The sequence below is a fragment of the Panthera tigris genome, chromosome C2 (genome assembly GCF_018350195.1).
Source record: "Panthera tigris isolate Pti1 chromosome C2, P.tigris_Pti1_mat1.1, whole genome shotgun sequence".
In the NCBI taxonomy this organism is placed as follows: domain Eukaryota; kingdom Metazoa; phylum Chordata; class Mammalia; order Carnivora; family Felidae; genus Panthera; species Panthera tigris.
In genome coordinates this window covers 145,524,193-145,551,003 of record NC_056668.1, presented here as the reverse complement: position 1 = coordinate 145,551,003, position 26,811 = coordinate 145,524,193, and the positions used below count along the sequence as shown (strand labels likewise).

At 41.3% G+C, this 26,811-nt stretch overlaps 1 protein-coding gene across 1 annotated transcript in view; it reads left to right on the top strand.

Moving 5' to 3' along the window:
• GADL1 (glutamate decarboxylase like 1) overlaps window positions 1-26,811 on the top strand; it is a 278,233-nt gene that overhangs the window by 43,987 nt on the left and 207,435 nt on the right. The window contains exon 4 of the mRNA XM_042956241.1: window positions 7,761-7,849. The gene's annotated coding sequence lies outside the window, so the exon portion shown is untranslated. The remainder of the gene's footprint in view (window positions 1-7,760; window positions 7,850-26,811) is intronic.

Below are 26,811 nucleotides of genomic sequence, written 5' to 3'. Positions count from 1 at the left end.
AAAAAAAAAGAAAAGATTGTTTTGGCTAATCAGGGTCTTTTGTGGTTCCATACAAATGTTAGAATTATTCTAGTTCTGTGAAAAATGCTCTTGGTATTTGGATAGGGATTATACTAAATCTGTAGATTGCTTTGGGTAGTATGGGTATTTTAACAATATTTGTTCTTTCAATCCATTGGCATGGAATATCTTTCCATTTGTACTGTCTTCAATTTCTTTCATCAATGTTTTATAGTTTTCAGAGTACAGGTCTTTCACCTCCTTGGTTAGGTTTATTCCTAGGTATTTTCTTGTTTGTGGTGCAATTGTAAATGGGATTGCTTTTTAAATTTCTTTCTTTCTTTCTTTCTTTCTTTCTTTCTTTCTTTCTTTCTTTCTTTTCTTTCTTTCTCTTTCTCTCTTTCTCTTTCTTTCTTTTGCTTCTTTATTAGTGTATAGAAATGAAATGGGTTTCTGTACATTGATTGTGTAGTCTGCTAACTTACCGAAATCATTTGTCAGTTCTAGTAGTTTTGTAGTAGAGTCTTTAGGGTTTTCTATATATAGTATCAATTCACCTGCAAATAATGTAAGTTTAACTTCTTCTTTACTGATTTGCATGTCTTTTATTTCTTTTTCTTGCCTGATTTCTGTGGCTAAGACTTCCAGTACTATGTTGAGTAAAAGTGGTGACAGTGGACATCCTTGTCTTATTCCTGATCTCCGGGGGAAAACTCTCAGTTTTTCACAATTGAGTATGATGTTCACTGTGGATTTTTCATATATGGCCTTTATTATGTTGAGACATGTTCCTTCCAAACTCACTTTGTTGAGGGTTTTACCATGAATGGATGTTGTACTGCATCAAATGCTTTTTCTGCATCTATTGAAATGGTCATATGGCTTTTATCCTTTCTCTTGTTCATGTGATGTATCACATTGATTGATTTACAAGTATTCAACAACTCTTGCATCCTGGGAATGAATCCCTCTTGATCATGGTGAATGATTTTTTTTTAATGTATTGTTGAATTTGGTTTGCTATACTTCGTTGAGGACTTTTGCATCTGTGTTCATCAGAGATATTGGCCTGTATGTAGTTCTCTTTTTTTGTAGTGTCTTTATCTGGTTTTGGCATCAGAGTAATGCAGACCTCATAGAATAAATTTGGAAGGTTTTCTTCCTCTTCTATTTTTTGAAATAGCTTGGGAAGAATAGTATTAACTTTTTTTAAATGTGTGGTAGAATTTAAAAAAATAAAAAACTAAAATAAATGTTTGGTAGAATTCACCTGTAAAGGCATTTGGTTGTGGACTTTTGTTTGTTAGAATTTTTTGATTACTGATTCAATTTCATCACTAGTAATCAGTCTATTCAAATTTTCTATTTCTTCCTAGCTCAATTTTGGGAGGTTATATGTTTCTAGGAATTTATCCATTTCTTCTAGGTTGTCCAATTTGTTGGCATGTAATTTTTCATGATATTTTCTTGTATTCTTTGTATTTCTTCAGTGTTGGTTATTTCTCTTCTTTCATTTCTGATTTTGTTGATTTGAATCATCTCTCTCTTCTTTCTTGATGGTTCTTGCTGAAGGTTTACCAATTTTGTTGATCTTTCAAAGTACCAGATCCTGGTTTCATTGATCAGTTCTGTTGATTTCTTAGTTTTTATTTCATTTGTTTCTTCTCTAATCTTTATTATTTCCTTTCTTCTATTGGTTTTTGCTTTGTTTGTTCTTCTTTTTCTAGCTCCTTTGAGTGTAAGGTTAGGTTGTTTATTTGACATTTTTCTTGCTTCTTGAGGTAGAACTGTATTGCTATAAACTTCCCTCTTAGAACGGCTTTTGCTGCATCCCAAAGATTTTGGACTGTTATGTTTTCATTTTCATTTGTCTCCATGTATTTTTTTACTTCCTCTTTTATTTCTTGGTTGACCCATTCATTGTTTAGTAGCATGTTATTTGACCTCCATGTACCTGTGCTCTTTCCAGATTTTTTCTTGTGATTGATTTCTAGTTTCATAATATTATGGTCAGAAAAGATGCATGGAATGACTTCTATCTTTTTAAAGATTGTTGTGACATGTTTTATGGCCTAATATGTGATTTATTCTGGAGAATGTTCCATATGTTCTTGAAAGAATGTGTATCCTGCTGTTTAAGAAAAAATTTTTTTAAACTTTGTTTATTTTTGAGAAAGAGAGAGACAGAGTGTGGGCAGGGGAGGGGAAGAGAGAGGGAGACACAGAATCTGAAGCAGGGCCCAGGCTCGGAGCTGTCAGCACAGAGCCCGATGTAGGGCTTGAATTCATGAAGTGTGAGATCATGACCTGAGTCAAAGTCAGCTGCTTAACCAACTGAGCTACCTAGGCGCCTATATCCTGCTGTTTTAGGATGGAATGTTCTGAATATATCTGTTAAATCCACCTGGTCCGATGTGTCATTCAAGGCTACGGTTTCCTTGTTTATTTTCTGTTTGGATGATCTATCCATCGATGTAAGTGCCATGTTAAGGTTCTCTACTATTATTGTATTACCATCAATTACTTTTTTTATGTTTGTTATTAACTGCTTTAAGTCCTTCCATGTTGAGTGTATAAATATTTACAATTGTTATGTCTTCTTGTTGGATCGTCCCCTTAATGATTATATAGTGCCCTGTGTCTCTTGCTATGGTCTTTGTTTTAAAGTCTATTTTGTCCAGTGTAAGTATTGCTACCTGGCTTTCTTTTCACTTCCATTTGTGTGATAAATGCTCTTCCATCCCTTCACTTTCAATCTCTGTGTGTCTTCAGGACTGAAATGAATCTCTTGTAGACAGCATATAGATGGGTCTTGATTTTTTTATCCATTCTTTCACCCTATGTCTTTTGATTGGAGTATTTAATTCATGGACATTCAAAGTAATTATTGATAGGCCTGCATTTATTTCCATTTTGTTACTTGTTTTATGCTTGTTTTGTAGTTTTTTTCTGTTCTTTTCTTCTCTTGCTCTCTTTTCTGATGATTAGTTGGCTTTCTTTAGTGATATACTTGGATATTTTCTCTTTATTTTTTGCATATCTATCACTGGTTTTTGATTTGTGTTTACCATTTGGTTTGTATATAACATTTTCTGTATATAGCAGTCTATATTTAGTTGATGGTCATTTAAATTTGAACCCATCTTTTACTCCTCTTCTGCCCACAATTTAGGTATATAGTGTCATACTTTATATCCTTATATTTTGAGAGCCTCTTGATTGGTTTCTACAAATATACTTATTTTTACTGCTTTAGTGCTTCCTTTCCTTACTCCTGCTTATGGTCTTTCCTTTCCAGTCAGAGTCCCCTTTAACATTTCTTGTAAGGCTGGTCTAGTGGTCATGAATTCCTCTAAATTTTGTGTGTCTGGGAAATTCTTCATGTTTCTTTCTATTCTGAGTGGTAGACTTTCTGGATAGAGTATTCTTGGTTGCAGATTTTTTTCCTTTCAGCATTTTGAATATTTTATGCCATTCCCTTCTGGCCTGCAAAGTTTCTGCTAAAAAATCAGTTTACGGCCTTATGGAGTTTCCTTTGTATGTAACTGCTTCCTTTTCTCTTGCTGCTTTTAAAATTCTCTCTTTATCACTACATTTTGGCATCTTAATTACTATGTATCTTGGTGTGGACCTTTTGGGTTGATTTTGTTGGGAGATTTCTGTGCCTTCTTGATCTGGATTTCTGTTTCCTTCCCCAGATTCTGAAAGTTTTCAGCTATTATTTCTTGAAATAAATTTTCTGCCCCTTGTCTTTCTCTTCTTCTTTTGGGATCCCTATGATGTGAATGTTATTATACTTGAGAGTGGGGCGCTTGGGTGGCTCAGTTGGTTAAGTGTCTGACTTTGACTCCAGTCATAATTTCATGGTTCATGGGTTTGAGCCCTGTGTTGGGCTCTGTGCTGACAGCTCAGTCTGGAGCCTGCTTCAGATTCTGTGTCTCCCTCTCTCTCCCCCTCCCTGCTTGCACTGTCTCTCTCCTGTCTCTCAACAATGAATAAATGTTTTTTAAAAAATTTATTACACCTGATGATGTTGCTAATTTCCTTGAGTCTATTCTCATTTTGCATATTTTTTTTCTCTCACCTGCTCACCTTTCCATTACTTTGTCCTTCAGGTCACTGATTGATTCTTCTGCTTCATCTACTCTATTATTTATTCCATCGAGTGTATTTTTCATTTCATTTATTGTGTTCTTCATCTCTGATTGGTTCTTTCTTATCTCTTTGTTGAGGGTCTAACTGCTGTCCTCCCCTTTTTCCTCAAGTTTAGTGAGTATCTTTATGATCATTACTTTAAATTTTCTATGAAGCATATTACTTCTCTCCATTCCACTCAGGTCTCTTGCTGTGGTTTTGTCTGTTCTTTCATTTGGGACATATTCCTCTGTGTCCTAATTTTGTCTAACTCTCTGTGTCTGTTTCTGTGTTTTAGGCAAGATAGCTACCATCTCCTGCCCTTGAAAATAATGGCCTTTGAGGAAGAGGTCCTATAGTGCCCTGCAGTGCTGTGTTCCCTGTTCAGCAGAACCCAGTACCTCAGGAGTGTTTCCTTTGCATGACGTGTGCACCCTGTTGCGGCCCCTGGGCTGCTTTTCCCTTCAGTCCTGTTATCTGCATTGGCTCTCTTTGCCTGTGGTGAGCAGCGTTTGCTTCTTGTGTTGTCATTGGGCCAGTTAGTGGACGCTTTTGGCTTGAGTTGATTCAGACCAGGCGTTTGACTGAAATGTGGTAGCATGGAACTGGAGGTACTTTCCCTGTGTTGTCCCCTGAGTAGCTTTCCTTGGTGGGCAGGGCCTGCAGTCAGACCAGTTTTCTGCACCCAGGCCACTGCTGGTTCTTCCTTCTGACCGGTGTGTGTGGTGGTGGTGGACTTTTCCTCTCTCCAGGGAAGGAGTCACTTTGGAGTGGTACTGGCCACTGTGGGGGCTGTTTGCACACAGCCGGGCCTGCAGCACCACCCTGTATAAACTCTGGCCAAGAGCCTATTGGAGGGGGCAGGTCCCAAGAAGCACAGTGGCAGGGGGATGCTGTGTTTTGAACTGCCATTCCTGGTTCCTTTGCAGGAGGGCTCCTGCAGTGCCTGGACTGAGGCACCATTTGGATGGGTCTGGGGAAGCACAGCAGAGGGTGTTATGCAGTGGGGGGGGGGGGGGCTAGCAAGCTTTGGGTGCATTCATTCATTCATTCCTCTGCAAGAAGGGCCCTGCATCACCTGGACGGATGTCCAAAGGGGTGGATTGGCAGAAGCACGGTGGAGGTGAGGGGTGGGCACAGCAGTGCTAAAAACTTAGTGAGTCCTGCAGGTGGCAGGGTGTTTACGCTGGGGGGTGGGGAGGGAAATGGTGCCTTCCAGTTCCTTTGTTCCTGGAGGAGTTCCCCATGATTTCTGTCCTTCTAGGACACTGAGATTAGTAAGTAACACTGCCTCTCATATGCCCCAGGCACCTTTCAAACTGCTGCTTCTATGCTGTATCTTCATGGGCTATTTGTTGTGCTGTCTCTTTAAGGGCAGACGCTCGGTTTTTTTCTCCCCCTCCCAGCTCTCCCAGAACTGAGCCTGCTGAATTTTTTAAATTCCAGATTTTAAGTCCTGCTGGTTGTAAGGACTCATGAAGTTCAGCCCCTCTGGTTTTCAAAGCCAAATGTTATAGAGATTCATCTTCCCTGTGCAGGCTCCCCAGTGTGGAAGTCTGTTTCTTTCCCCTCCCCATGCCTGCAGCACCCTCCCTCCTGTGGGCGGTCCTCTGATTCCCTTTAGTTCCTGACACTATCTCTGCCCCTCCTGCTCTCTTCAGTGTGGCCACTTCTCTACATTTAGTTGTGGGGTTTATTCTGCAAGTCTCTGCGTCATTTTCTGGGTTATTTACACTGATGAGAATGTTATCTATTTGAATCCATGGGAGGAGTGAGCCAAGGGTCCTTCTATACCACCATCTTCCCTGGAAGTCCTTACCTCATTTATTTTTATCTTTCATTTCATTTCATTTCATTTCATTTCATTTCATTTCATTTCATTTCATTTCGTTGAGTCACTTGCCTAATGTCACAGAGCAAATAAGTCATAAAGCCAGAATTCAACACTGGCCCTCTAACACCATAGCCCAGAAATATCTCTTTATGCAGGTAAAATTATATTTCCTATATTAAAAAAACACCTTTTTACCAGGGGTGCCTGGGTGGCTCAGTCGGTTAAGCGTCAGACTCTTGATTTCAGCTCAGGTAATGATCTCCCGGTTTGTGGGTTCAAGCCCCAGTGGTGCAGAACCTGCTTGGGATTCTCTCTCTTCCCTCTTTCTCTGCCTCTCTCTCTGCTCCTTCCCTGCACATGCGTTTTCTCTCTCTCTCTCTCTCTCAAAATAAATACAGTTAAAAAAATGCCTCTTTAACAAACAGTTTATTTTGTCAACAAAATTTGTTGTTGACAATAAGCATACTTATTTGGATTTGTATGAAATGAGGAGTTTGGATTATTTTTATTTTGTATGCAAGGGGAAAGATGGGCTTATCAGGTGACCAAATATTAGTGCCGGTTAGATCAACATACTGCCTGCATTAGCAAGATTGAAGAGAATGAGATGCTAGTTAGGATCAGTTTCTTCCAATCAGATCTAATATGTAAATAAGTGGCTGCCCTTTGATTGGTTACTGATGATCCTCGGAGGAAGTGATTAATGTTTTGCTTTTCTGGCTGCCTCCATACCCAAAGAATGTTAATACAAATGGAAATTTGGTCATATATTTAAGCAACCTGTCACAGCAAAGAGATTTCCAGAGCTTTTTGGTTAAAGAGGTTTTTGAATGTATGTATGAGCAATATATGGGCTGACTTTTTACTTCAGCAAATATAAAGATGTATTATCCCTTGAGGTTTGTTATTAACCTCAGTTTCACCTCTGTTAATATTTACTCCGCAGGTCAATAAATCTTGATATTCACTTCAACAGAAGCCAATATCTTCAGATTATGAGTTATTAATCTTAGCCAAACTGAAAAAATGTGTGAATATTTTTCTTTTACTAGAGAAAATGAGGGCTTTTTTGGTTTCCTTTTTCTTCAGGCTTTCTTAAGGAAGAAGGTTAGTTGTTATCTGAACCTCCAAACTGCTTTTTCAGATTTAGTGTTTGGAGTGGAGGGTATGAATTGGTTACAAAATAAAATTCAACTGAATAAAATGTAAAGATCTTCTTAGTTTTATTCAACAATTCATGAATTGGGCAGCATCCCACCTAGCAGCTAGAAAGGGGCTCCAAAAATGTATACAAAATGGAAGACTTTTATAGGCAGAAAGGGGTGAGACAAAGAATGGATCCTTTGTGGCAAGCTCCCCTTCCTTTGGAGGAAGCTGGGGGGCGGGGGTCTCTCAGGCAGATTACGTCACTAATGCTGACCAGGTAATTCCAGATAAACTGGTGGAAAGTAACATTCCTGGGAGAGGCTGAAACTACAGTTAGGTTAGGTATTAAGTCTTGGTTTGCTGACTTGGGTCTTAGCACAAGTGGCTCCATTTTGGATTCTTTCTTTCTTTCTTTCTTTCTTTCTTTCTTTCTTTCACAAGTCTTAATGCAAGTTTTAGAAACTCTCCTATTGAAAGGATTGCAAGGCGGCAGGAATTAAATAAATCTTATTTTAAATCCACCTGTGAAATATTCTGATTTTAAGGGGAACTTAGAAAAGATTATAGCCAAATCCCTGCTGCCCGCCTTTGTGTCATTTACTGACGTTGCTTGATGTGAGCCATGCCAAATGTGATGCATTTCTAGGTCCTGGCAGCAAAACGCTGTGCAGTAGAGAAGGACCGCTGCAGCTGGCCCAACTCGGGATAAAAAACAGCAAATGTGAAAAGACACAGGTGAGTGCATGGGCTTTCCAACAGCGTAGATGTTGCGAGTGAAGTGTGCAATAGAAGCAATTAGCTTGCTGTTTCAAAGGAATGTTTCTAGTCCTAGTCTGGTAATCTGGAGAATCACACCTATAATCATAGAGAAATTCAAGACAAAAGGAGATGAAAAACTAATGGAAGAAGTTGGAGGTCATCCGACCTTACGGCTAGTGGATGCTGCTCATGGAAACGGAGATATGTAGGATTAGGAAATAACTGTGTAGAGGGTGAGAAAGCGTCTTCCCAAATGCTGATAAAGGGACATTTTTAAAGATTTTGTAACATGTTTAGTGGAGGGGGGGAAGGGCGGGGGACCAGGGAGAAAGTGGAGGGGAGTTCCAAAATGTGGTGGGAACTCTGGTCAGACAGACCAAGCCTGCAGAACCCTGTTTCTCAAAGTGCGGTCCTAGAACTAGCAGCTTTCGCATCACCCAGGGACTGATTAGAAATGCAAATTATCAACCCCGTCCCAGAGCTATTGGATTGGAAACTCTGGAGGTGGAGTCCAGCAATTTGCAGTTTAAGGAGCTCTCTAGGTGATTGTGAAACACCTCAAGCCTGAGAACCACTGTGCTAGGGCGCAGAGTTTTTAACCTTATCTGTACATTGCAATTCTTTGGGGAGTTTCAAAAATAATGATATGCCTGGGTTTTGCCTCTGGAGGTTCTGATTTAATTGCTCTGGGGTACGGCCCGGACATCAGGATGTTTTGCAGCTTCATAGATGATTTTAATGGGTAGCCAGGGCTGAAAATTACTCTAGGGCAAGTTCTCATCCTAAATTGCTTTTTCAAATCTAATTCTCTCCTTTCAGATCAAATATAATGCTTCCTTTGCTGTCCTGAAACAAAATTTATATGAATATTATTACTCATGCACATATTTTTAACTGAAATATAAAGGAGGAAGAACAGAAAAGTAATTTATGATAATATGCATTTCAAACATTTTAATTTGTGGGTCTGACCACACTTAGAGTGAAGCAGGCAGATGCTTGCGTTGAGGTGTTATCAACATGACAATTCCAAATGCAGATTGATCCCGGTGCGTTGAACTGGTAACTCAAACACCATGGACGACACTACTGTGAGTGACATAACTTGCCGAAAAGAATGAATCTTGGTAAAATTTCTAAAAAAAACAATGACCGGTTTTCCATTTTGCTGAGCCTTGGGTCAAAGCATGTACTTAAAGGGACGGTGACTTATTGTAGCGGATGCCATGGCTCCCCACAAAGATCCCCGTCCAGAACAGAAGCACTTACTTCCTCAGCTGCTGTGAATGCCGATTGCTGACGGCCCTCAGTTGATATGTCTCTTTGGGACTTTCCCTCAACTGAAGAGCACCGCCTTGCCCGAGATCTCCCCAACATAGTACATCCTTCTCAGGCACAGGCTTCATTCAATGACTGGTCAAGGCTGGGTTATGAGTGAAGTGGATCTCCTGCCTGAATTCGGGGCAATTCTGAAGGTCCGGCTTCGTTCTGGAGATTGAATCAGATCGACTGAGACCTTTGCTATGACTCCATTATAGCTCAGCTTCTTTCTCCGCCCAACCCTGTTCCCCTTGACCCTTCCGGGCTGATGGTTCTGAGAATACTCTCTGATAAGCCTCCTGCTGAAGGTATCCATTTTAGAGCCAACTGCCAGTGCGACCCACCAGTGACCACTAAAACCACCCGTTTCAGTGAAAGCCTGACTCCTTTAGTAGTCAGTTGGGTTACAGTTACCTGAAAAGATTTTTGTTAAATATTTTTATCCCATCCAGAAAGGATACCCCTTCATTGAGACAGATGGTGAAAGAGCCAGAATTGCATTTGCGGGAGTGAATTCTGGGAGCATGAAGCAAGCTGGCAGAGGAGAAAGGAAAACTCAGGTAGTGAGTCCCAGAAATGGCACTGGTGCTGGAGTCGCAAGTGTTCAGAACAAATCCCTGGAAATTGAGCTGGTAGAGACTCCACTAAATTCAGAGACAGGGCAGCCTCCAGCAAAAAAAATGTAAATTAGTCAACATTTGTTTTGCTTTTCCCCCCCGGTACCCTTTTCTCTCCATGGAGTCTGTAGCTGTGAGAACCTACTCTTTGGAAAAGATCTGATAAGCTATTTACCCCTTAGAGTGACTCTAAGTCAACAGTTTTGGTTTTTTGTCTTCCAGGGTTGTTTGCATTTGAAGTATTTTTATGGAATAAAAGTTGTGGTCTTTGGTTAAAAGGAATTTCAAGAAACTATCCTTCATTAGACAGATTGAAAATAGGAGCCAGTGAGCCTTTCCTCTTCCCACCCACTCACAATCCGTTCTCATTGGGGAATTTTTTAGGGTCAGAGAAGGGCGAGAATGGGGTACCCCAGCAGGAAAGTCTGTGAGCTCTTTGGAGATGGGTCACGCATGAATTGTATTTCCCATATCCTTGGAATTTGATATATAGAGTTACAAAGCAAAGCTTCCTAGTCTTGGTTTTAAAGATAGAGTAAATTCGGAAATCTTCCATAGTCTGGATATATGCTTAGGATAATGAGTGTGGCTTTTGAAAGGATACTACCAAAATGTGAGAAAACCTCTCTAAATTTTATTTGTCTGTGAAGTCTTTACAAAGTGATGTAGTCTTGGCCAAGTAATTTTGTGTCTCTGGACTTCAATTCCTTTTCCATGACACAGATTATTATTTAGATTGCTCCCATGAGATTCCTTCTCACCCTCCTCTTTAATCACCTTAATGAAATAGAAGAAGAAATGTAAAAGTGAAAGCAATGAGGACAACGTTAAGAACTCTCTGTAATCCTTTTTAGCGGCCCTGGCATTCATTCATTCATACCACAAACATTGACTGTCCACACTGTGCTAAGTCTTGGCCTGGGTTCAGAAGCCGAACGCATAAAGAGGTGCAAGCTTATGTCCTTGCTGCCAGTGTAGCGACATCATCCTTGATCTGCTGACCCTTAGGGCCTGACTTTATTTACTGCTCACATTAGTTCTATCCTTGGCCATGAATTAACCATGACTTTGCGTCTTAAATGCAGCGTGCGTGAAAGCCCTCTGTCGTTGGCCAGGGTGTTGTTTGCATAATGTATTGACCGTGCATGTTTAAACAACACCTAGGCGGATCATTAATACCAGGTACAGTTACTGAAATGAAGCTCCTGAGAATTTCTTCCCTTTGTAGTCTGAATTCTTGCCAATTTCTGAGCCGTTCCTGAAAGCAAATGGCTGGTGTTCTTTTTACCTCTCTTTTTGAGTCCTTTCAACCATACAACTAGTTAGAAGTAATTCAGCTAGGCTTTCTGAGCCGTGAATGTAATATTTTCTAATGAAATGAAGCAAAATCTGAGGAAAACACCATCATTAGGAAACCACAATTTGCTGAGACAGGATGTTCTTTATCAATAAAACAATTTAATATGGTTACCATTAAATGTCGTAGTTCTATGGCAAGCGCAAGGTGACATGGTTAGCGGGCAAAACCTTCAGTTGTACAGAGCGAAATTTCCTTATGGGGGTCGTAGGGAATGTCATCTCTCGGGGCCTTAGCTTCCTTATGTATAAAATGATTTTGTTTGGGTCTAAAACAAATTAAAACAGAAACTGGGATTCTATTTCTCCTGCTGCTCAGCATAGAGCAACCTGTACTTCCTGGGAGAGTGCATCTGGATTTGTAGTTTTCTCTAGAGTCCAGAACAAAGATCAGCAAACTATGGCCCTCGACTCAAGTCTGAGTTGCTACCTTTTTTTTATAAAGATCTTTGAAACACAGCCATACCCATCTGGTAACATATTGTCTATGCCTGCTTTCATAGTACAAAGGCAGAGCTGAGTAGTTGCAACACGGACTGAATGTGGAAAATATTTACTGTCTGGACCGTTCCAGAAAAAGTTTGCTGCCACAGGTATAGAGTAGGGATCTCTGAATATGCACCCTAAGGGGATAGGAGAAAAATGTTTAACCGGTAACATGTTTTAAGCCCAGTAAATATGTATGTGGTTTATCTCAATAAATACATATATGGAAACAGATTCTCAAGAGTTTTTACTAGTACAGAGGCCATGATCACACAGATTTGTGGGTGAACAGTCAAGAGACATGGACATTCCAGAAAAAATACATGACTATAACCTACCAAGTGATAGCAAATACATATTGTGACTTCAACAAGGGCCAGGCTACATGAGACACTTTCTGTCAGTAACATCACCGAACGTTGGCAAGAGATACGTGCTTTTGATAATTTGAAAATAAACATCTTCCACTTATATTTTCGAACGGTACTTCTCATTCTCTTTGGGAAGCATCAGGTTTTTGTTGTTGTTGTTGTTACTTTCCCAACCGCCATGAACCCATATTTTTGTAAACACAATAAAAATGAATTCCCAGAAAAATGAAACGAAAATTTAAAAATAAAATCTCCATTGTTTATTTTTAGATTTGGCAGACACGTAATTACTGTATCTAATTGTATAAAGATGTCTAAATGTTTCCTCTCAATGATCTCTTTGTAGATTAGTTACAAAAATGCTTGCACACCATGATTGGTTTACCACCACGCAGGGAACAACAATGGTGGTGAGGACTCAAGGACTTCCAATAAAAGGCTGGTATCTGGAATTGCTTCCACATCATCACTTTTGGGGTGGTAGCTTCATTTAAATGGGTGTTTATGTCGGCCACATATTAGTACGTAAACATTTTTTAACAAAAACAAAATTTCTGAAGTCCAGAGGATCAATTCAATTCAAGTCATATTCTTAGCCTCTTTATAAGGCACTATGATGGCCCTATGATGAAGAGAAAAATGAAGGAGACCGTTCTTTGCCCTCATGGGCCTTAGAGTCAAATAAGAGAGTGTTTTCCCAACTTTTTGACAGAAATCCAGTGTTAGAAATACTATTTATATCACAAGCCAATACGTGGATACACATATGAAACAAAAGTAGCACAAAATAAATATTTGCCTCTTTTATAGAATTAATTTGGCATTTTCTATCTTATTCTATTTCTATTTTATTTCTATTTTATTCTATTTCTAATCTATTTCTCTTCCACATTTTAAAAATTATGATGATGAAACAGTAACGATTTCATGACCCACTAATGGCGTGCGACCCAGAATTTGAAAACTCTGAAATAGGGGCAGGTGACAAGTATAAAGTTACCTCTAGTTCAAGGAAGAATGTGCCACCAACAGAAATTTAAACTGAAATCCCACAAAATATCAAAGGAATTATGCTGCTTGGAACTTAAGGAAAAGGAGAGCTTAGTAGGTGGGAGAGTCAGTAGAACTAAGGATATAAGGTCAGGTTCATGGTTGGAACTCAGCAGACATTCTTGGCACTATGTTTCATGCTTCTGCTCTGAAAACCAAGAGGGTCTTCAGGGTGAAATGCTTCTGGTTGGTTTGATGAGCTACCTTTACTCAAAATTCTTTGGCCAACAAATATGTGTTGAGGGTCTTCTGTGCATCTCTCACTGTTCTAGGCTTGGCATACAGCCATGAACAAGGCAGATACAGATCCCTTTGTCCACACGGAGCTGGTGTTCTAGGTAGGGAGAAAGAATAAGCAAGGCAGATGAGTAAAGGTACTCACTGTACAACTGTGTGCAACTGTGAACACTATGTGCAAAGGAGAAAGAAAGGAAGAAAGAAATAAAGAAAGAAAAGAGAGAAAGAAAGAAAGAAAGAGAAAGAAAGAAAAGAGAAAGAAAGAAAGGAGAGAAAGAAAGAAAGAAGAGAGAAAGAAAGAAAATAGAAAGAAAGAAAGAGAAAGAAAGAAAGAAAGAAAGAAAGAAAGAAAGAAAGAAAGAAAGAAAGAAAAATGGTAGAATGGAAGAAAAGAGAATCTAGAGTGTCAGGGTCAGGGAGTGGTTGAGGTATGCAATAGGGGAAGGTCAACCTCATTGAGGAGGTGAGATTTGAACAAAGACTTAAAGGAGGTGAAGGGGTATGCCAAGGGGATAAGGAGGAAAGGGCATTTTAGGCAGGGGACCGAGTGGCACAGAGCCCCTCAGGCAGAAAAGCCTTGTCTGTTCCAGGAACAGCAGGCAGACCCTGTGTGGCTCAGGCAAGTGACAAGGGAGAGCTCGGTAGGAGGTGAGGTTCTCAAAGCCTTGGAGGCCATTGTGAAGATATTGGCCTTTACTGTCAGACAAATGGGAAGCCGCTGGAGGCTTTTGGGCAGAGGAAGATGATTTGAGTAATGTTTTTAAAAGTGTCACCTGGCTGTTTTGCTGGAAGTAGACTACAGGGGCCACAGGTGGAGGGAGTGGATATTGCAATAGCCCAGGAGAAAGAAGATGGCGGTTCGTGCCGTGACAGTAATGGTGGACACAGTGAGAAGTCGTCAGGTTATGACTATATCTTAAAGGTGGAACCCAAAGGGTTTTCTGGCAGGTTGGCTGTGGGCATGAGAAAATGAGAAAAGTTCCCAATTGTCCTGTGGAAGGATTGGATAGTTGGGAGAATGGAGTCGCTGTCAACAGAGAGGGGGTGTGCATGATGCAAATATTTTAAGGATTCAGTTTTGGACATCTTGAGCTTGCAGTATCTATTAGACTTCCAAGTGGAGGCCTTGTATGAATTTGGAGCTCAGTTTGGGCTGGAAATCGAAGCGAGAAATGTAAAGTTGGGATTTACGTTTTCATATCTTTTCTCTCATTCCTCACGATCACTACTCTCATTGTTATTCTACTTAATAATAGAAGTGGAGAGAAGTAGAGGAGGAATCTTGTTTTCTTTGACCCCAGCTTCCTAAAATTGGCAGTTTGATGTGAGAAGTAACAGCTATTTTGACAAGAGTCGCTTTTTGGTAAAAGACCTGTCTTGATATCGGATCACGGAAAGGCAAATGAGAATTATTGCATGGCCACACTTTATGTTACGGAGGCATCACCGAAAGCATCTGATAATTCAAAATTTATGTCATTCAAGTCATCCTGGCCAAGAGTGACAAGTATTTTGGTTTACCAGCTACCGTGATGGCTCTGTGTGCCAATAGTGTAAATACAGTTTATAACTCCTGTCGCCATCTGTACAGAAGAAGCTCTCCTTGCACACCACCGCTGCACTCTGAGCACTTCTGACCCCAGCTGGGTGGGTTTCCCCCACAACGAGCAACACCAGCTGGTGTCCCACAAGTCAATTCCATTCTGACACTAGCTAGAGTTAGTGCAGGCCCCACGGGTTAAGGGCTCAGCCCCACAAGACCGTCCTCCCCCACCCCAACTGTCAGTTGTATGTCCCACTTTGTCACCTCTGCTTCTGACCCACTGGCTGCATACTGGACGTTCCTGCAACTCTCTCCTCAGGTTCTATCGTTTGCTCGAACAGGTCACAAAATCCAGGGAAACCCATACTTACATTTGCTGGTTTGTTATATAATGAAGAAAATGATAAAGGGTACAAAGGAACAACCACATGAAGAGACACATGGGGTGATCAGGTCTAGAAGGATCCTGAACACAGGAGTTCTTGTCCCTGTGGAGTTGGGGTGCGCCCGCCAGGCTCCTCATGGCCCAGTCTCTCTGGTGACCAGACTCCATCCGGGAGTCTGCCGAGAGTTAACCTCCTTAGAACAACAGACCCTGCTTTCACCCAGGAACTTACAATGGATTTAGGAACTCTATGTCAGGAATTGGGGTCAAAGAGTAAATATTAGTACAAAAGAGGCTACTAATGCTCTTACCGCTTAGGAAATTTACAATGGTATTAGGAGCTCTGTGCCAGGAACCAGGGCCAGAGATCAATGTATATATTTTCTATTATCTCACACCATCCTTTGAAACATCACATTTCCTTGCATTTTATATGAAGAAATTAGCCCTTTTAAAAATTCCAAGTGCATTAAGATTTTCATAATATTTTTTAAATTCAAATCCATATAAAATGAGCTCGTTTTGTACGCATTAGGAAGAGGTTTAGCCCAATCTGTGGAGCAGACAATGCTTGGTATCCCTTGATCTCTATTCTCTCTCTTTCTCTCTAAGTACTAGAAGCTTGGGTTTCTTAGCTTGGCGTTTGGTTGCCTAAAATAAGGATAATGTTTCCCAGTCCTCCTTGCAGCTAGAAATGGCCACATGACTAAGTAAGTTTTGGCTAATGGGATGAGAATAGAAATGATGTCTACGATTTGCACATTAGGCTTACCTTTCTCTCTTCCTCCATCCTGTTCGGATTATGGCCTTGGAAGTCAGCTATTTGGATCCATTCGGAAAAGGAAAACGTGGGAATGGCAGAACAAGAAGATGGAAGGAACCGGGGTCCCACAGTGGTCCTCTAGAGCAGGGCCTGCTGCAATAGCCCTATGCTGCCTACCTCCGATCTGCTTCACGAAAAGAGACAGAGCTTCAATGGTTTTGTTGAAACTACTGTTAGTTGGAGTCTTTAGAACATGCGCCTGATATTCTAATTAATGAAAGTAAGTAAAATATTCACTTCTCCTAATTGTGAAAAGATGCAGAGAGCATTTGCCTGGGGCAGCATGGCTTAGCAAAAAAGGCACCGACTTCGGTGTGGCCTCAGACAGCCTGGATTTGAATTTCAGCCTCTCCCTCTAGCAGCCGCATGACCTTGACAAAGTTATTCGCATCCTTTGATACTCAATACTTATCAATTGGACAATATAAAAGAAAACAGAGGTAAGATATCTAACACGGGCCTCCATAGAATTAAACGGGGTAATGCAAAAAAAGTCCTTCAACCAAACAGGCATATAAGAAATATTCAGTCTTGCTCTCGTTTCTTCTTACTGTCTGTTCTATACCTAAAGGTCTAGTGAGTATTTCAAACGCAGTGTGTCCAAACTGAGCTTCCCTTTCCCTCGCAGATTTGCTCCACCCATAGGTTTCTTTCTTTCTTTTTTGTTTTTAAGTTTTATTTATTTATTTTGAAACAGGGAGCATGGGTGAGTGTGAGCAGGGGGAGGGGCAGGCAGGGGTTGGGGGGTGGGGAGAGAATCCCAAGCAGGCTCCGTGCTATCAGCACAGAGCCTGCCACAGGGCTTGATCTCATGTCCATGAGATCATGACCTGAGTCAAAATCAAGAGTTAGATGCTCAACCAACTGAGCTCCCCAGGTGCCCCCCCCCATTGGTTTGTTCATCTCACTTTATGGTGATTCCATCTCCCATTTCTTCAAAGTCAAAAATCTTCAGAGTCATCTGATATACCTCTCTCTTTCCAATAAACCACATGAATTTATCAGAAGATTTGGAGGATTCTATCTTCAAAATAGATCTAGAATCTGACTTTCTCACGGTATCTACCACAACCACCCTGGTCTGAGCCACCGACTGCTAGCTACAGCCCAACTACTAAGAATTTTCCAGACATCAGCCTAGTAATAGGGGCTATGTGGGAGTTTACCCATCAGATATCGAGGAATTTGTTACGTTAAGGATGATTTTAGTTCAATTGTCCCTACATATGTGTTTGAGTGTCTGAGGATTATGCAGCACAGTTTTGCCTTATAATTCAATTTACAGCACTTTGCAAATGCTCTGTTTTGCCGAAACACGAGTGGACGCTAAGTGGGATGGATTTTTATTGCACTCTTGGCACACTCTGCACTTTGTAAATTAATTAGCCCTTTTCAGTTTTGTTTTTAAGAAGTAATTGTTTGCAGCTGTCTGCTGCAGTACTTATCTCCCTTCTAAAGGCTTCATTTTGATGCTTTTTATAAGAAAACTGGCTGGGATGAGGGCAGATTCTGTATTCTGCCATTTATCCAACCTAAGGAGATTTCTAAAAGAATCAGAGTGAGACATTCTTTTGGGATCAGAATGGAACTTTAGTTCCCTCTCTTTCCTTTTATTCATTTCTCACTCCAGCAAGAGGAGCGATTCCGGCTAGGTCATATCACCTCTGGAGCCTCAACCATTGATCAAGTGAATTTAAACAGTGTCTTAAATAAATCACCAAGGTTCTACTTAGTTTCTTTGGCAAGAGTCAAATTCTAATGCAACTCATTAGGAATATCCTATAATTCATCTAATGCATCCAGCGGATGGAACCATCACTTGCAAGTTTTGTTAATTTCTATCTCCTCTTCCTCAGTGATCAGTTGTTTTCTCAGTGTCCCACCAGGAAAGACAAGCCTTTCTGTATCATTGATGAACTTTATTGCTGGGATGGGACTTCTCAAAACATCAGGTCGTCTAATTCTCCAGAAGAAAGAAAGACGAAGGAAGGCAGAGGGATGGTAAGGTAGATTCTAAGGTGCCCTCTGGGGAGGCAACAACCGTTCGGTGACCTCGAGACTCCTGAGAGATAAGAGCTTTAATTGCTTTTCCTGAAAATACTCTGCACACAATGTCAAATAATCTCGTTTCCTTTTAGAAATGCCTCTTAAAAGAAAAGAACAGAATTAGCCACAATCTGATGACATCAAAACAACAGGGACCCTGGAATCAAATAGATTTGGGTGCATGTCTAGGTCTTGGGCACAGTTCTATCACCTCTTGGAGTCTCAAATTTCTAATCTTTAACTTAGAACAATGGTAGCCAATTCGGTGTGACTTTTAGTATTAAGACGATGATATATATAAAGTAGGTGTGGCATCGTAGGTTTTCAGCAAATGTTAATGGTCTCTATAGATAGGAGAATTTTTTAGGTGGAAGTTATTATCTTTCAGAAATACTGCAAGAGTGAACCTCCAGAATTGTTCAAATTGGGAAATACATCATACTGTAAGAGTATATGAATCATCTAGGTACAGTTTCAAAAACAGGGGCAAAATGAATCAATACGGTATATACTCTCGTGTCTGGCTTCTTTCGCTCAGCATCATGTTTTTGAGATTGATCTATATTGTTGCGCGTATCAAGGGTAGCACTCAACTCGCCAGTTGAGTGCTTTGTGATGAAATATTTCAAGTATTTTTCAAGCCGTTGCTGGTACCATATCTGCCAATTTCCCATCCACCAAAGCACGTTACATGGTCATGTGCAAAATCTAAGTGCCTGAAAGTACCATCTAGTGGATGAAATGGGGAGGGAGGGCAAAATGAGTGGTTTTTAACGTACCTGTGTGGGGAAAAACAGCTTTCTAAAAATCTCAAAACATCCCATTTAACAGCTTGCCCTGGTTCAAACAGAAGGTAAGAGGCAGGGCCTTGCATTTCAGTGTGAATACTTCCATAACCTGTGCTCTTTCCACCACATCGCCGATGGCAACTCATTTTGAGATTGTAGAAGCGAAACAATGTGAAAGAAAAGACAGTCTAATAGGCCTTAGCAAAAAAATTTAACAGCCTCGCCTGAAATCCCTAACCTAATTACTGGTGGCTGATGATAAAAAAAAAAGAAAGTTAAAAAGTGACAGAAGAGAAAAGAATTTTTCCCCGCACTCTCCCATCTCCTTTGCCAGTACAAAACAATCCACCAAGATAGCATGTGCTAAAATTTTGTTTAATTATCTAGGAGTTTGATGAGAGAGAGTGTGTTTCATAATTTATAAGCCAATTCTTGTTTAGCCAAATTAGGTCTTTAATTCTTGCATATTATAGCAACTATAAAATACAATTACATGTTACATAGGAAACAAACCCATAAAACAAAATGAACCAATCAATATAGCTCCATTCCCCCATAGAATTCTGTGTGGTATTTTAATGAGCCAAACTCCAAAACTAAAAATCAATATCCATTATGATCCTTTTAGAAAGGAATAGTGGTCGCATCTTGTTACCATGAGTGTTAGCCACAGAAAGTTCCCTCTAGCCTGTTTCTCCAAGGCCTAGCGGCCGCCCATGGCAATAGCTTGGTTGATCTCATTACAGCGACATTTGCTACTACAAATAATTTAGCAGGTGCACATTTATCTATGTCAAGATCTTTCACTTTGATAGAGAGGAAGGATGAAGTTGGTGGAAAGACAGGCTCAGCTCTCTGACTCACAAACTTGGGGCCTCTCCAGAGGGTGGGAGGAGGGTAACTTAACCCTCAGGCTCAAATGTAACAGTGACTCTGGAAGGGTGACCTTGGAGAACCAGGGTATTTTACTAGGAATACACAGCAGCAAAGGTTCAGGTTATCAAATATAAGGGGCAGGAAATTCTCTGGTGATCCTTCTGTTTGAGGGAAAGACAAGCAGGGAGAAAGGGAAAAGAAACGGGGAGGAAAAGAAAGGGAGGGAGGGAGGAAGGGAGGTAGAGAAGAAGGAAGGGAGGGAGAGAGGGAGGATGAAGAGAAGGCAAAGAGAAAACTACAATTTGTATTTGTCTCCTAGAGGAAATGTGCCTGAGGGGTTAAGGATCTGGTCAGTGCATCTGAACTTATCTGGGCATTGGAAAATAAAATCTAGCTCCCATTCATCACTTGCTAAGTGCTCAGGCTCTAGAACTTTGTGCGGCAAGGGAAATAGTGCTTCTGTACTGTCCAATATGGTAGCCACCAATCACCCATAGCGCTCAAGCACCTGAAATGCAACCAGTGCAACCAAGGAACTGAATTTTAATTTTACTTAATTTCAATTAATTTCAGTAGAAATAGCCCCATGTGGCTAGTGGTTACCCTATTAGACAACACAGCACAACTCTATATTAAGGCTTTATGTGTGTTAACTCCTTTAACCCTTACAATAACTATTGCCATGTCCATTTTGTACATGGGGAAGTGAGGCACAGAGAGGTTAGCAACTTGCTTAAAGTCATGTAGCTAGTAAGCATCAGAGCGAGGAATCACAGCGATTATGCTTTATACTGATCTTCAGTCCCAAATGAAGCAGATTTTATAGGACAAGACAAAGCTTTCTTTTATGATGACAAAAGTGGACCCAACAGACAGGTGTAAGATCTTTGGGATTTGAATACAAAGAGTCAGGAAGGTCCTAGGCTACCATCCATGGAAAGCTCTTTTGGAGCCCTACCTGCCACTGGCTTCTTTATGATCACAACTGGCCACTTTGAATAGATTGGGTGCAGCCTTTCCCCAGTGTGTTTCTTAGAATACCAGTCTTTCAAGAATAAAAATGTGGTGGTGGAGGAATGGGGAATACACGATCAACAACAGAGAAAAACTACTCTCTTTGAGGCATGTAATGCATGCAATCATCTGAAGGTTCTGATTCCAAACTTATTTTTTTGCCTTTATCTAGCATTTCCCTCATTTATTTGACCACTAAAACATTTTGGGGGTCGGTAGGTAATACGGTGATCGGCCGAACATACACTGGACGAGGCTGAAGCATAATAACTCTGAATTCTACCTTGGACCTGAAGGACCCGAATTCTACCTTGCACGTCCTAGCAGATGTGCAGGAATATATGTACATATTCATACATATACAGCAATATTCTGCCTCTTTTCCAAGTAAGTGATGGAAGGCCACTGGTATAAAAATTTAACTCACCCCATAGTAATCATATATTATGTAATTCATATATATATATATATATATATATATATACACACACACACACACACACACACACACACACATATACACACACACATACATAACACACACACATATATATACACACACATATATATTCCTATATGTAGGAGTAGAAATTTATTTTAACAAATTGGCTCACATGATTATGCAGGCTGAGAAATCCCAAGCTGAAGACATAGGACAGCCAGTGGTGCAGGTATACTAGGAGTATAAGGGCTTGAAAACAAGGAGAGTCAGCGGTGTAAGTTCTAGTTCAAAACCAAGAGGAGATTGATGTCACAGCTCAAACAGGCAGGCGGGGTTCCTTCTTGTGCAACATTTTTGTTCTATTTAGGTCTTCCACTGATTAGATGTGGCCCACTCACGCTAGAGAGTCTGCTTTACTTAGTCTACTCATTTGAATGTTAATCTTATTTAGAAACACCCTCACAGACACACCCAGAAGAATATTTGACCAAAAGTCCGGGTACCACACGTGTCAGTCAAGTCAACACATAAAATTAACCATCGCACACAGGATAAACAGTTTGTACGTTACATTGTCTTCAATCTCCAGACGTAGGTACAGATAAAATGCATGTAAATTTAAAGCAATGGGCCAAAATAGTCATCTGAAAAAGGTATAATGAATAGATTGTTTTCTCTATGTTTCTGGGCTTTGGGGATATTCCGTAGTACATTTATAATTGGACACATTGTTTTAAATTTAGGAGCACTTTCTTTGAAAAGGTATCTAGAGGTTGAAGGAGAATATGTTGAACATATTATTTGAAGATGAAGCTAATGTTTTCTTTAAAGATAAGTTTATTTTTTGTGTCCTGACTCTACAGACACCTAATATGCTTCTTCTTTCCTGAGCTCCCTCACAGCCTCGCTGTCATTACATTCTCTGCCTGATAGTTTTTTGTTGTTGTTGTTGTTCTTTCTTCCCCATCTGTCAAAACTTGCTCCAGGGGCAATAATCTGATAACTACATTAACTTGTTCATTGAGACCCTCAACAGGCATCTGTTGGAATTTCAGCCAGTGCCTGGTTCTATCACTCGCTGGGGTCTAGAGAAGAGTCAGACCTCGCCAACCTTAGTGGCCCAGTAGGGGCACACCCAATACGGTCAGGGAGAAGGGGTTTCAGGCAAGGCTGCCCCAGTGGCCCAGAAGATGAGAAATGGAAAAGAGTCAAGGCTTTCAGTAGAGGACAGATCACAACTGCTCAAAGATTTCTAACTAGGATTTCCAGGGAATGCCAGCTTGGGCACATTTGGGTGAATTCCTTGGGTGCACCTGGCATCCTGCATGCCTCTGCTGGCCCAGCGAGCCCAGGGTAGAGAAGGGAGAGCTTGGGACTCAGGTCACTGGTCATTCCAGGGGTAGACCCCGACTTGCTCAGCTCACTGAGAACCTCTAGAGAACTGCCTATGGGGAGATACAGCTTCTGATGCTCTCACAGGGAAACCCAATCCAGTGTTCTTGCCAACACAGGGCAATCATAGAATCTATTATCCAAACCATAGAATCTATTCCCAAACACTTTGGGAATCAGAGGAGGAGCTCTTAGCAATTCTACCATGACAATGTTCATCATTACCCAGGACTATCCTGGGGAAATTGGATATATGGTCACTCCGCCTTGGGTTGAGTTAGATTTTTATACCAGTAGCCTTCCATTATCTACTTGGAAAGGAAGCAGTGTCTGAAAATAGTAGAGTTCAATTTGTTTTCAAATAAGGCATGTCGAATTCCCAGGGAAGCTACTAAAATACAGGTTCCTAAGTCCTAACACTAGAGATTCAGATTCAATATGTCTGGTATGGTACCTTGAAACGGACATCTTAAACTTCCCATGTGGTGGCCTGAGGTTCACATCCTGACAACCACCGGCCCTTGGGATTAGCACTGGGTGTGGATCTGGAGCTTTTGTATCCCTGGCTGTGTAATCTTGGGAACATAACCTTTCTAGTCCTTCACTTCTTCAACATAAAATGGACTAAACATCCACCTCATTGAACATTTTGTCAACTGGAAGAAACGTTGCCAAAGTGCTCGACACAAAGTCTGGTACATCATAAGCACTCACTAAATGGTAGATGTTATATGATGTCAAAAAAATGAAATGGCAGTTTCTGTAGATCAAGAACTCCATCTGCAGTGATATCAAATGGTTCAATCTAATAATTTAAGGAAATATTCTGAAGGCTTCTTGAAGTTTGTTGTACTGGGCATTTGTCCTTGAGTGGTTAGTAGGTGGCACACCTAGAAGATTCTTTGAGAGCAGTAGAAGGAACTCTAAAGTGCAGAGTGGAATGGTGCTTCTGGCTGAAGATCCCAGCCCGGTGGACTGGTCTAGAGTAGCATTTCTCGAATTTCCACGGATGCACAAATCCCCTGGGGCCCTCGTTAAAATGCAGATTCAAACCCTGGTTTGGCCTGCGCTTCTACAATTTTAACAAGCTCTCAGGTAATACTGATGCAGATGTTGATGGTCCAGGGACCCCACTCTGAGAAGCAAGAGTCTAAGAAGCGTCAAGGGAGATCAATTTTTAAAGCTATCCCCAGGGGTCTTGACTCTCTAGTGAATAAAATGAAGTGCTCATCTTCCTAAAATGAATGATACGAGGGAACATCTCTGGGGCATCAGGGTGCCCTGAAGTTAATTGCTTTTTTGATAGCATTTTAAGCAAAATTACTGTGCATTCATCTTCACGCAAATCCAGGAATTTGAATATATCCATTTTTCTGATAGATGAAGCAACTTCCTTCTTTTTTTATTACTATGCAGAGAAGCGCAGAATTTTAGAGCTTAAGTGCATTTATTCATTCATCAACTATATCTTTAGCATCAACCACGTGCTCTGCACTCTGCTAGATTCTGTGATAGAGAGAGAAAAGCAGAAAGGGATCAGAAAGAAGGTTCCAGGGCTGGTTAAGATGCAACTGGGACCAGATCACAGAGTTCTTGAGCCAGCGTTTCTTCCTTCCTACCAGGTCGTGCCGTAAGGGCGGCAAAGTGATATGGCAACATCATTCTAGATGGCGGGGTTTGGAGGATGAAACTGTAAGCCCAAATTCTGTTTTTCCCATTATTTCTCACTGGGTACGTTGGAGGAATCGTCTCTCATAGAAGGAAACAGACAAGAGTTAAGTACATTTTCATCTATGGCATCAGTTCTCCCAGCTGTAAGATGAGAAGGTGGTTGAGATCATTTATACAGCCACTTTTGACCACGGAATTCTGTAATTCAAAGCAGGGGTGGGAATTTTGGTTTCTGTCTACATCTCCTCTTTGATCCTTTGGGCCGCTGTTCAACTTGGGACTTCGTTCGGTTTGTCCACCCACAGCATATAAGCACCATGCTCTCTCCAGGAGAGTGAACATCTAAGAGTAAAGGAGAATGGATTCCGTAGTCTAGCTGCTTTGTTGCTCCAGAGAGGTTTCAAGCTAAGGCCATGAATCATGCTCCCCACCTACTGAACTGTATCTAAATACGGATTTAAATTCATGGGTCTGTGTCTAGATTGATGTACTCTGTAACGGAGAGGTCGTGTACGATGGCCCACTCCATAAACAATGGGGAAGGACCAGAGCCTAATTAACTGCTTATGGTAGGTGTCCCAGGCCCGAGCATTTAGTGTGGCCCATTTCTTTGAGTACAGTATGGAGATTCTGGCTTATTAGGCAAACTGTGTGCCATTCTGGGTCTCTGAAGGATCACATAGTTCCACCTGTTCCATCCATTTTTTCATCCCCACAGGAGACCAATTGCTTACTTGACTCGTTGGCCTGTGACAAAGCCAGTCAGGGCCCTTGTCTTTTTGGTGGTCCAGAATGAAATGTCCTTTGTTGATTCAGATCTGCATTGGTCCATCACCTCTTATCTCAACTTCTTATACCTGTGTTATTTTATCTAAAGGTATCTAACTTTCCCAGAAGCCTGCATAGATAGATAGATAGATAGATAGATAGATAGATAGATGTAATACAATTGCCATTTCTCTTTTGTATACCAACCCTACTTTGAGAGAAGACCTTGAACAAGACTGCAGGAAACGTTCTGTCTCCTTAGTGCAGGGTTGTTCATCACACATGGATTTTGACTGTGAAATGAGCCCCCTCCAAACCATGTAGTGAGCTTATGCGTGAGGCCATGGGCTTTGTTCCAGCCGGAACTGGCATGCGGGGACTCTGTTCGTTAGAAGTTATCAGGTGGCCGAAAATACTTAACTCTGTTAAGACTCCGATAGCGCTCAAGGAGCCTGGGTAGCACTTTTGATTTATAAATGTCTAGAGACTGGTGATCATTTACCATGTGACTCTCTGTACCATGAGCATCAAATAGTCTTAGCTTCAAAATGCGCCTCCTTATTCATCTGATTCCAAATTCTCCATGTGATACTGAAGTCTTTCTATCTCTGTCACATTGTAGGCCAAGCTGACCTCTTTCCAGCAGGGCCCACCCCCAACCCCCAGTGCCGCCCCGCCCCCGCACCCCGGCTGGTGTCTGAAACATGCTTGAATTGTACCGGGTGTATTTCCACTACTCCGTCATTTCTTTTTTTTTTTTTTAATTTTTTTTTTTTAACGTTTATTTTTGAGACAGAGAGAGACAGAGCATGAACGGGGGAGGGTCAGAGAGAGGGAGACACAGAATCGGAAACAGGCTCCAGGCTCTGAGCCGTCAGCACAGAGCCTGACGCGGGGCTCGAACTCACGGACCGCGAGATCGTGACCTGAGCCAAAGTCGGCCGCCCAACAGACTGGGCCACCCAGGTGCCCCTACTCCATCATTTCTACCATCCTTTACCCCCTCCTTCAAACCTTTGCATGCAGATCAACTCCTCTTCTATTTGTTTGCTCCCCTCTGGTCTCAAACGCTTGTTTCCAGCTCCCGGTGTGAATGTCCTTTTCTAGCCTCTGCTAGATTCGGTAAACCTACTGACCCCACTTCTGGCAGCCTGGGTTTCATGCTCGTTAAACTGTTTTCTACTTTCAACTTTTAGCTTTGCCCAGTCCTCTGGCCTTTCTGGTTCTCATGGAGACTTCCTGCTCCAGCCACTGGTCCCTAATTGGCACTCTTAGCCAATTTCTGGATATACTCAGTCAGAGGGATCCGATGCCCTACTATATCAACCTCCTAAAAATGCTCTCACAGTCCCTGCTTAATATTTCAGTGGTAGAAAATTTATTCCACCTTAAGACAATACAACACCTTTACAATATCTCCCTTCACTGGACCAACATCTGTCACCATTTTACTCTTTTTCATAACCTGACCTAGCTCCAACCCTCTGTCCACATAGAACAATTCTAGACCCTCACCCCCACCCCAAATATTCTTGGGCGACTGTGGCAGATTGCATTTTGTAATAATTACCGCAACAACTTTTCTGGTCCCGTCAGCTCTCCCAGAATTCCACCCGCCCCGCCCCCCCGCCCTCTTCAAGAGGTAGAGTCTATGTATCTGCCCCTTGGAAACAGGCAGATCTTTGTGACTGACTTGACAATCTGAATGCGGGGGAAGTCGCACTATAGCTTGTTGGCTGAGTAAGAGAAAGCA